The sequence below is a fragment of the Bactrocera latifrons genome, unplaced genomic scaffold, assembly GCF_001853355.1.
Source record: "Bactrocera latifrons isolate USDA-ARS-PBARC rearing strain unplaced genomic scaffold, ASM185335v1 scaffold_172, whole genome shotgun sequence".
Taxonomy (NCBI): Eukaryota; Metazoa; Arthropoda; class Insecta; order Diptera; family Tephritidae; genus Bactrocera; species Bactrocera latifrons.
In genome coordinates, this window is record NW_017535208.1 from 535544 (window position 1) to 547339 (window position 11796).

An 11796-nucleotide genomic window follows, 5' to 3' on the forward strand; every position below is an offset into this window, starting at 1 on the left:
CGTCACCCTGATCACTTTGGTATATATAACCCTATATCTGACTCTTTTAGTTTTAGGACTGACAAACAACCGTTATGTGAACAAAACTATAATACTCTCTTTAGCAACTTTGTTGCGAGAGTATAAAAAGCATCTCATCGTGGATCATCCGTTATCTTATTGATTTGTCGTTAGTTTTATAAAAAGTGAAAGTCATTTTAGCTAATGTTTAAGCGATTTTGAAAAGGTAAGAGATTATTTCCGCTAGTATCATCAATAGAGTTGAAGATTAACGCATAGGCGTACTACTAGTCTTCTCATTTCTACTGGGTTTTCCAATAGGGATGATATGAGTGTCGTTTCGGCCACTTTTAATATGTGATGAACTGTAATTGTGTTTCATTGCATTTAATAACATCTAAAATTTCTTCATGAAAAGATATATGCAAGAACAACGTTTACAAATTATTCAATTTTATTATCAAAGTAATCGTTCTCCAATTGCAACTTTTCGTGCGTTTTTGCCATTTTATAGTCGTAAGAGTGTTGCGGTAAATAAACAAAACTGTCGATTCTGGTGCTAAGAAATCCACAAATTATCCATGAACAACCATTATATTCACCTAAATTGTCAGTTTGGTATGGTTTTTGGTTTGGCAGAATCATCGGTTCGAGCTTGGTCTAGGGACGGAAGTCGTGAGCTGCTTGAGCCATATGTAAAAGAGTAACTTCTGGCCATTCCTAAGTGAATGGTGATCTTATTCACTTGCGTGAACTTCTACACATGACTCCATCCATCCTTGGAATCTCCAATTGGTGCCACCTTGCGAAAAGACGAAACAACTGACAGGCAGTTGTTAACTTAGCTATAACCGCGTAAGCGGTTTCTACGCTAGTAAAAAAGAAGACTATTTCTTAAGCTCTTATTGAACGTGCTCTTTATAACAAAAGTACGAATTGATTTAGTGGAAAAAATACTCCAAAATTTCGTTCGTTGAACTCGTTCCTGCGAGAGAAGTCATGGAGGCCATTTGAATGGTGTTATCGTACTTCACATTAAATAAAAAACATTTGAATTTCCATAATGATTACTGTATTTTTTTTAAGAAATCATATCACTCTTATTGGAAAACCCTGTATTATGTTCCCAAGTAAATTCCACGCTGAAGTTATTGTATCACATCACTCATCACACCCATATGCAGAATATTTATTAAAAAGAGCAACTGCTAACCAAGGCACCGCTTTGGTTTTTTGTCGCCTCTTTTAGGTGTCAATAAACGCTAACACTTTCAAATTTCTAAGCGATTTTTAGTTTTGTTATATCTGTAGTACATAGTTTTAATAATACAAGTTTCTCTTGGCTTTGGCTGCCTTTTCAGCGCGGAGATAGTTTTATGAAATGACAATATATAAAGTTTAAAATCGTGTTTTCGCGCATTTTGTTACAGTTAATACTGCTAAACATTGCTGCATGCCGTTGTTGTTGCTGTAGGATTATAAATTTTAGAGTTATGACTGTTGTTTATATTTCTGCATTTTTAAGTATATTATACATGTGGACAATCAACAACTAGTATAAACTTCTTTTTATGTCATTTCACCGTTAATTATTCACCTTCTCGCATATATCAACTGTTCATACGACCTTTCCTTTCGCAAATAACTTCTTTCTTTCTTTCATTTTAATGCAAATATGAACATAAATATAGTATATACATATATAACATATCTATAGTATATACATATAAACATATACACAACTGGTTCTACGGTATGCTCCTATTCATTCAGCTTTTAGTCATCACCTTCTGCTCGAAATCTTTTGTGTGAATCGGATATTTCGTTTGGTTGTCATTCCAAAGAATTACACCTTTTCTTTCGGCTCCTTTGTTATAGCTCCCCGCTTTGGAGGTTTAAATGAAACTAAAAGTTTATTTGCATAATAAAACTCACAATGAAGAAATGCTTAAATGAAATGGAGCAGTAAAAGTAGCGTCGCGGTAAAGAAGCAACCTGTAAGTTTGTCACTCGTAGAGATATCTGATAGAGTCATTTTTGCTTTGAATATCATAAAATGGTATTATCATTCTAATTAGAAAAAATTTAGTATCTAAATTGAAAAGAAATGGAATATAAATAGAATATGAAAGCGAAAGTTGTCTTTTCATCAATATTGTGAATCGTCTGCTAAAATAACTTCAACCAGAGCAAACACCCTTCGTAAGCATAATATGTGTGGCCTAAAACATCGGCAATACTAAATAATTTTCCTACAATTACCAGAATAGTGAAAAACCTTGGCTTCTTGAAAATATGTGACTATATATAAAGCCAAACAACCTGAAATGTTCGTATCGATGTATGGAAAAATTGTGCTGATGCCTATGAGTGGTAAGTGATATTCCGAACTTCTTATTTATTGGCGTAAACACCACTTACGCGAAAATAGCGTAGTATTCAACAGCGTGCCACACCTTTCTCTCAAAAACTCATAACGACGACTCATCAGATGTTGTCATCGTCCATGCCTCGACACCACATAGCATAACGGGAATGATGTGTGTCTTATAGAATTTGGTCTTTGTCTGTCGAGTGCCTGTTCAGATCAAAGTAGTACCTGTTGGTTATTTTGCGCTGGACTTCGAGGCTGACGTTGTTTTTGGTGTTAACGATGGTTGCAAGATAGACGAAATTATCTACGACTATCAAGACTGATGTGGAAGCCAAGTCCCAAGTGGGAGGACTGTTTGGAGAAAGTAGAACTTACCGCGCGGTTGTTGAGGCCAATTATATAAATATCATCCGCATAAGCCAGCAGCTGTACACTTTTCCTGAAGATTGTAGCTTCACTATTCATCTCAAGAGTTAGAATTTTTTCCAATCGTCGGGTATGCTTTAGGCCGACCATATTCTACAAAGAGATGCATGCTCCTTATCGATACCTCGCCGGCGTATTGGAATAGCTCGGCCGGCAATCCATCGGTCCAGGCCGCTTTGTTGCTCTTCAGACTGGTAATTACTATTCGAACTTCTTCATGGTCTGGCAATGCAGCGTCTGTTCCATCGTCATCTATTGGGGAATCAGCTTCACCATCTCATGGTGGTTTTCTGTTACTACCATTTAGCAGGCTGGAGAAGTGTTCCCTAGATAATTTTGGTATGCTCTGGGTATCAGTCACTAGATCCCCTCTGGGAGTTCTACAAGAGTATACTTTGGTCTTGAAACCTTTTGTTAGTCGCTGCACCTTTTCGCAGTATTTTCGAGCATTACCCCTGTGTTGTCAAGCTCTTCGTACTCAAGCATTTTTTGTCTTCAAATGCGTCTCGCTTCCCTCTTCAACTCTCGGTATTTATCCCATACCACACGTGTTTTGCTCAATTGTATCGTTGCGAGGTAGGCAGTCTGTTTTCTCTCGACTGCGACACGGCACTACTCATCGCACCAGTTGTTCTTTTGCCCTTTCCGAAAACCAATGGTGTCGTTTGCAGCTGTACGTAAGGAGCTTGAAATGCCATCCCACAGGCTGAGTGCTCTCAGAGAGCAGAAATGCACGTCGAGCAGAAAACCATCCTAACTTCATTGTGTTTATTGACGTACCTTTCTCCGCGGTAACTAGACAATGGTCCGAGCCAATGTTAGGACGTCGGAACGTACGCATATCTAAAACACTGGAGACGTGTCTTCCGTCTATCACAACACGATCGGTCTGGTTGGTGGCGTTTCGATACAGAGACAGCCAGGTAGTTTTGTGAAGTTTCCTATGTTGAAATCTAGTACTGCAGATAACCATACTTCGGGCCTCGACAAGTCGATAAGCTTCAACCCATTTGAGGATGAGGTTGAATTTACCGACCGTTGTGCCAAAGATTCCTTCTTTGCCCACCCTCCATATCGAATATCCATCTGGCGTTAAAGTCGCCAAGGCTACTCGTCTCAGTCCATATCCCGTTCATCGCACCTTCCTAATTAAAGGATCGGACATTCCAGTTGTATTCCTATTCATTGGCGGTGTTTTTTACGTGGGTCTCAAAGCCAGCATAAAATTCTGGGGAGCGATGGTTCGCTTTCTCACTTCACCTCATTTTCAACCGGATGTTCGTTGGCTAGCCAAAAGATACTTTGTCTAGGACCGGATATCATGAGCTGCTTGAGCCATATGTGAAAAAAACCTTCTAATTGAATGATGCTCAGAGAACTTTCCTCACTTGCGTGAACTTCTACACTACAGTTCCTCTCCCTCCTTCTACACTGGTTCGCAAAATTCGAATATAGTTCGTTCATGAATGTTTATATAATATGTTGAATATTAACTGATATTTTAGCTGCTGCAATAGCTTTTTATTACTATATACCACCCTTAATTTGAAACTGCGTTATTTACTTAGACATTAAATCAATCATTAGTTTTATAGTACTTTCTGCTACAACACATGAGCATCTCCAATAGATTCCACTTATGTAGATCTTATAGATCTGTCAATATAACAAGTCGCTCTTCACTTCTTCAAAGAACTTGAAATATACTTATGCAAATAGTGGTCGTAAACTTTTATACACATTGAGCTGAATTTTATAAAAAAAAGTGCTCTCGATTACCAAATAGTATAATATAAATGCAACACTGCATTGCAACACTGGATACATAATGGCTAAAATTTCACGTTCATTGACATTTCGAAAAACCAGCGCGGATTGTGGCGCCAAATAAAAAATAAAAATAAAATGCAATTAAAAACCAAAACTGTCACCGGTGAATTGTAATGCGTGTTGAGGAAATAAAAATCAAATAAAAATGTAAGCAAACGCATAATAAATAAAAACATGCTAATACTTTTACTTTTTTCTATTTTTCCTATGCTTAACGATTTATGTATTTTTGTGCGTTTCATTGTTATGTATGTACATACATATCGCACGATGCCAAAAAAAAAGCTTGCACGCATACAAGAGCGCGTGCGTGCGCACAGAACTAAGAAAACTGTGATGTGAAAAAATAACGCAACTTTGTAGAATATGTTACTTATTACTAGAAAAAATACATTTTTTCAAATGAATTTTTATGTAAATTTTACTTAAACAATTTCTGTTTTAAACTAAATTATTTGCCAAACCAATTAATTAAGCAATGGTGATAGATAGATGGAAATCATTGAGTTTTTACACTGGGAACTATGGTTTATTGTGGCTTCTCCTTTATCACATATGGTCACACAGATCCGGCAGTTTGACTAATGGTGACTCACCAACCGTCCCGCTCAACGCTGCTCCGGACTACCTTGAACGCCGAGGTACTGATGCTTCCTATTTTGCTTTCTGATCAAACCAAACGCGTCTCCCTGCCCTCCTGTGAAGAAGTGCCTCAGGTACCACTTAAGAGTGGCACCGCTCATTCCCGCCCTGCGAGGGTAGTCAAAGACCGGGGCGTCCGGCATTTTTCCTCGGCACTTCCGCTTTCCCTGTCGCTCACCCCTGGTTTCGACTTTCTCTAAATCACGCGCCTCAGTGCAGTTGATCCTGCTCGAGGACGTTGTTGTAGCGGGGTTTGCGACACCTACAATAATTTTTATCCTTAAACTATGCATGTGTATCCTCTCATTCACATTCGTTAAAGCCTGTTCCAAGTTTTCAGTTTAAATTATGGAAGTTGTGATGAGAATTTAAATTAAGTGGAGCCTCTTTTGGAAATAGAAAATGTATAAAACGAAACCACTCCAATGGGTTAGGTCAATCTAGAGCCCTCAAAACGTTTTACTTTAACAAATTTATTACGGAAAAAGAACTCGTACTGCCTTTTCAGTTTTTCCAGTATAAATTTCCATAAAGAGTTGCAGGGCATAGTGATATTCCTGATAACTGTCAAGCAGATGAAGTAGCCAGAATCTAACCCTACAACTTCCTCCTAAAAAGTAAGAATTTATATGCCTATGGCTGAATGTAGCTATTTAATCATGATATAGCTGAGTGTCAGTGGAGTCAATCCCAAAACTGTTAACATGGCATAAGTGGAATACGGGTCACACATGTCAACTGCTGAAATTCATAAGGATTAACACAATAACTAGTTGGAGTCCTAACAGGAAGGAAGTAGTACAGGGCGGTTTCGAGAGAACTTTATGGATTGAAGACTTTTAGTTCCGGTGGTTTTACAATGGGCTTCTTAAAAGCCTACATACTTACTTACCACATGAGTATAAAATCGATTTTTCTAAATTCTGAAACCTCACCTGTTAATAAGATATGCACATACTCCATTGTATCGTATTAATCTGGCTCAACTCGCTAATTTGTAAGTTCATAAAGTAGATCTAATATCAAAATTCGATACATAAATTTCAAACAACTACTTATTATTGACACTCTACTGTACTGATGCATAAATGTATGATACAGATAGTGTAAAGTAATGTACGTGCGACAATTGTGAATTACTAGTAATATGTCATCGGTCTGCCGATCCATACGCACTGCTCAAGTTAATCACTTAACGTATGTAGATAGGTATATGGTATAGGTATGTATTCAAGCTACTGCCTACTAATTTTATGGCAAAGGGCTCTACATTCGCCTGCCAGTTGGACGGAGTGGCTTTAGTTTGGCATTACTATTATTTCCTCAACATCTACATATATATACTCATTTATCTACATACATACTTATGTAAATATGTTGTTATGCACTTTTTATTAAATTCGAAATTTCTTTATTTACATAGCTATGAATATGTGTGCAACATTATATTACATTCGGCGATTAATGCAGCCGGTACTCGTATGATGGGTAATTACATAAATGGTGAAAATCGCGACGCATCGGCTGCGTAGAATATCAATGAAATTGTTACTCTAGACAAGGCGGGCAATGCCAAAAGCAAACATATACATACACACATACTTATATAAATGGATGTAATACGAGCTAGTATGCGTACCGAATAAATATTCGTAGGCGATATTGCATAGAGTTACATTTCTACGATGCATTGAAAATTATGCAATATTTATTGGCTGTGGCAACACAAAAGGTTCCTTCATAATGCTCACACATATGCACTGCGAAAGTGAAAGGTAGAAGGTAGTTGCTAAGCCTTGGTTTCGAATTGAGAAGAACAGATGGGTTCATGGAATTTACATATTTTTGTGTTTAGCTATAGTTGTCAAGCCTTCGATTAGATAGTAAGGACTGCGGCGAATAAAATTGTCCGTTACAAAAATGAAAAAATCTTTAAAATCAGTAGTCCGATTTTTACAAATTAAAATATTTTATTAAAAAAAATTATTTCAAATTTGAAAAACGGGAGAAGAAACCAAAAATCATGTTTTACTAATCATTTTGCCCCAACCCCGTCCATTAGTGCTTTTATCGTAGTGTCCCAAGCTCTGTTGTTGTTGTAACGGCAGAAATTTTGCCGAGTTGACAGTCTATATCCACATAAAAATCCGGCTCCGTTCCGGTTTTCGTAGACCCGACTGTCATGGGAACCCAAGCTCTCATAGCTGCTGACGACCATTTTTTTTAAGTTTTGAACTTCTTAGGTAATTTTTTTTAATTTTCTTCGACCCCCATTTTACATTTTACTTAAGCCCAGGATCTTTCAATCGGCCTTAGTTCTGGACAGTTTACAACTGCAAATTGAATTTTTCATCAACTTTTCTTCGAGAGTGGGCTGTATAAAATTCCAGTCCACGTAGCCGAGAAAAGTCCGCTAAAACGAATTTTTGGCCAAAAAACTTTCGTTAACATACAAGGAAGGGCTAAGTTCGGGTGAAACCCAACATTTTATACTCTTGCAACTTGGATGAGTCAATGCCAAGGAAATACCTTAAGGTGTAACACCTCAACCAGAGGATCGGAATCCAGCAATTTTATATAGAAATATACAATATACAGTGTAACTCATACACTGGACGACTTATTCGGCATAAGGGTTTAATTAAAGTACCTCACATGACGGGTTGAGTTGAAACCCATAATACTGAATTTCGGAACTTCAACAAAACAGAAGTTGGGTTGAAAATCGTAAAAGGGGCATAACTAATAATTGGTTCAGGAGTGCGTAGAAATGACCCACAGCCTATCAGCTTGCAAATAGATCCATCTAAACTGGGTATTGTGGTATAAGAGCATAGCCGAAAACGAACTATATAATAAATTATACATCTTTTTAGCGGTCACTAGCAACCCTTCTTCGGAACGGTACCGCACACCAAAACAAGATGGACTCTGCCTGAACACTTTAGTCATGTACTTATCTAAACTTTTTTGGGTCGATGTAACCATAAGAGGCTAAAACAAAGTGATAACCTCTTCATAGATAAAACTAGTTAACTATATATAAGGTAACTTCAGAATCTTGTATGGTTTGTTGCTCTCTGGTTGAAGAAAAATTTCTAGATAAATCAATCCAAATACCAAAAAACTGACCTAGTTTTATTTATCAGGAGGTATAAAACTCCGGAAGTACCCATTCCCTCAATGGGGGGGCTTTAGCCTTCATACTGTCGAAAAGGTGAAGTACTTGGTCAGCATCACCAATAAAAAAAGTTGTGAAAAGTAAAGAAAGCATTGGTTGCCTTATATTTTTGTAGAAGAGTTGGGAACCACGCTCTCTCACCAAAAGTTGTACGTTCTCTTTAAGGATCCGTAGTAAAAACAATACTGTTCTATAATGTATGATGTATTTGTCTGCATGTCGATATCGTTTGTATTGAATTTTCGAAATTTGATCGTCTTGACATTATATTAAATTTGTAATGTATGTTTAAGAAATGTAAAAGCTTAATACTGGGTAGTCGAAAAAGTCTTTTCGTATTGTCAATAGATGTCGTTGCAGTTGTATATCTTCAGTGCTACCAGCCACATTGTGTCATATCACATGTGTTTTAAAGGTGAAATTTTAAACTTGATTTAACCAACAGCTGTTCAAAAATGAGCGAAAATAATGAAGAAATTCGCTATATTTTCAAATTTTTGTATAAAGTTGGAAAAATGCCACGCAACCTAACAATGAAATTTGTGAAGTTTACAGAGACGATGCTTTATCAGTTACAACAATGCATCGCTCGCTTCCGTTCTGAAATTTCGATGTGAAAGAGGCACTTCGCTCTGGCCGACCTATCCTTAGAAAAGTTGATGAAATTATGGAAAATATTGGCCAAAACCATCACATAAGCAGCCATGATATCGCTAAGAAACTTAACAATCATCATCAAATGGTTTTGAACCATTTAAAAATATGCTGCCTACAAAAAGAAGCTCGATGTTTGGATACCACCTGAATTGTCTGTGAAAAATTTAATGTTCCGAATTAACATTGCGATTCTTTGCTGGAACGAAATGAAATCGAACCTTTTCTGAAGGGAATGGTAACAGGACACGAAAAGTGGATCAAATACGACAATAATGTGCGAAAAAGATTATGCTCCAAGCGTGGTGAAGCTCAACAAATGGTCGCTGAGCCAGGATTGATGCCTCGAAAGTTTTTGCTGAGTGTTCAGTGGGATTGGAAAGAAATCATCCACTATGAGCTGCTCAAGCCTGGTCGAACGATTGATTCTAAGTTCATTACACAATCATTTGCAAAAAGTGATTTGATTTAATAGTAATGAATTGAATTCAACCGTTTTCTATTCCTTAGATTATTTGAAAGAAACCGATGGGAATATAAATTGTATTACGTGGGAAGTAGACGTGGTTGTGTACCGAATTTGGTTGCAAAGTGGGCGGCCCAAGGCCATTGGAAAATTAGATATCGGCTCATATAAAGCTGGCTAATAATATTACGGCAGTAAAATTTAATGTCTCTGGATGATTTAATTATTTACTTATCGTGCTTTCAGTAGTCCAAAAAATAAGGTGACATTTGAATTTAAACTGCGCGCGCCGAAGGATTTGGAGAATTTTTTTTTTAGGCTGGTAGTACTGTCAGTCACATTTATGTCAAATTACATGTCAAAATATTCATTAGTGTTTGAGATACGTGTCGTTTTGTGAGCTGCTAAAAGTGAGTTTTTTCGTTTTTTGCGATGTCGAAATTTGTTAAGCAAAGAATTTGCATTAAATGGTCATTTCGCCAAAAACTCAACCCATATCGTTCCGCAACCACCGTATTTACCTGATCTGGCAACCAAGCTCAAAAGACCGCTCCGGTGATATCGTTTTTATAATTGATTTGGAAGAATAAATAAAGAATTTTCAAAATAAATACAATGTCACCTTATTTTTTGGGTCCTTTTCGACACGAGAAAGCTCAATATCCAGCGAGAAATTTTTTGATCAGAATTGTCATAACTCATAGAAACTTTAGTAGAAATCTGTGGTAGAGGCGTGGCGTAATTAACCGGTAATTAAACCAATAGATATCTTGCAGGGTATATTTCCCTGAGCTGTATCTGCATATAATTTCTCCATTCGAATTCAAACGTTCCACAAAACCAGAAGAAAATAATGTTGCATATTTATAGGCTCTGCTGATAAGTTTGTCAAAGCACATTATTCATGAATCTCAACTCTTTCTTATCAGCAAAATTTAAACTTATATCTACATTTACAAATATAAATAAAGTAAAAAATAATATTATACGTGATCCAAAATTGTTCAATTTTTACTTTTTGCCTTAAATCATAACACTTACTTACACACTTACACTTACACTAACCGTTACTTATAAATCTCCCTACACTCGCTAGTAGTAGGGAAATGCTTGGTATAATATTTCTTTTAAAACTCATGGGTCAGTCTGTTGCCCATCTCTCTTATCTGATATTATAATGATATAACATTCCCGCTCGCTCTACCAGGCAATTTAGACCTTTACTTTTAAAATTTTCTAGAACAAATTTCGAGTTAAACAAACCATTCCGCAGTATATGCCACGATTTCAATTCTCATTCCAGCACATTTGATCTAACAGACTCACTCTTTACCATTAAAAATATTATTTTATCTACTCTTAACAAGTAACATTTAAAAAAGCAATTATAAACTTTAATATAATTCTTAATTTTGGCTGTTGAAATTTTTGTTTCTGTAGCTGAGCAGGTTAAGGTAGCAACGCTTAAAACTCTCTCGCCTTTTATGACTCGGCTAATTCCGCTCGTTCACGGATTGCGCCCCTCGCGTCGTTTGGGCGGGAGGAGGGTAATCGTTGGGTATTATTATTATTTCACAAAAATACAAATATAAATTTAGAACATGAAGCTGGATTAATAAAATAAAAATATGTTTTTGTTTGTTTACTAAATTACTAATTTTAATATTGCGGCAGACAAACGGATGCGAAAAATTTAAGTATTTTCTTTACCTTTCATAAAACACTTATTAAAATGCTTCTTGAAACTGGTTTCACAATAGACCTCTGAACCATTTTTTAAGATATTGAAACCAAATTTATTAGTGCATTTATCTCAACAAACAAATGTACCTTATATGAGGATCTTCATACCTTCATACCAGTTAACTTTATATCAAAAATAGCCATAAATTTGCAATAAAATCGGTCATAAATCCAAGTCCTAAAAACTCAGTATTATGTTTCCACTTTATACGGAATATATCGGCTAATGTGAATTTAAATGGATTAATTTTATTGAGCAGATGTAGAGCATTTAGTTTGCTAAGGACAGTTCCAATCTATTTTGCTATAACATACTCAATATAATGTTTTTCATACTTCCTTCCTTTCGTCCTAAATTAAATTATTTCATATATTAAAAAAATATATAACCTTGGCTTATTTGTAATAAAAGTATGCAGTGGCCTCCTATGACAGGTGAAAACTTTTATCTACACAAACAAGCGTACTCCAAATAAACTA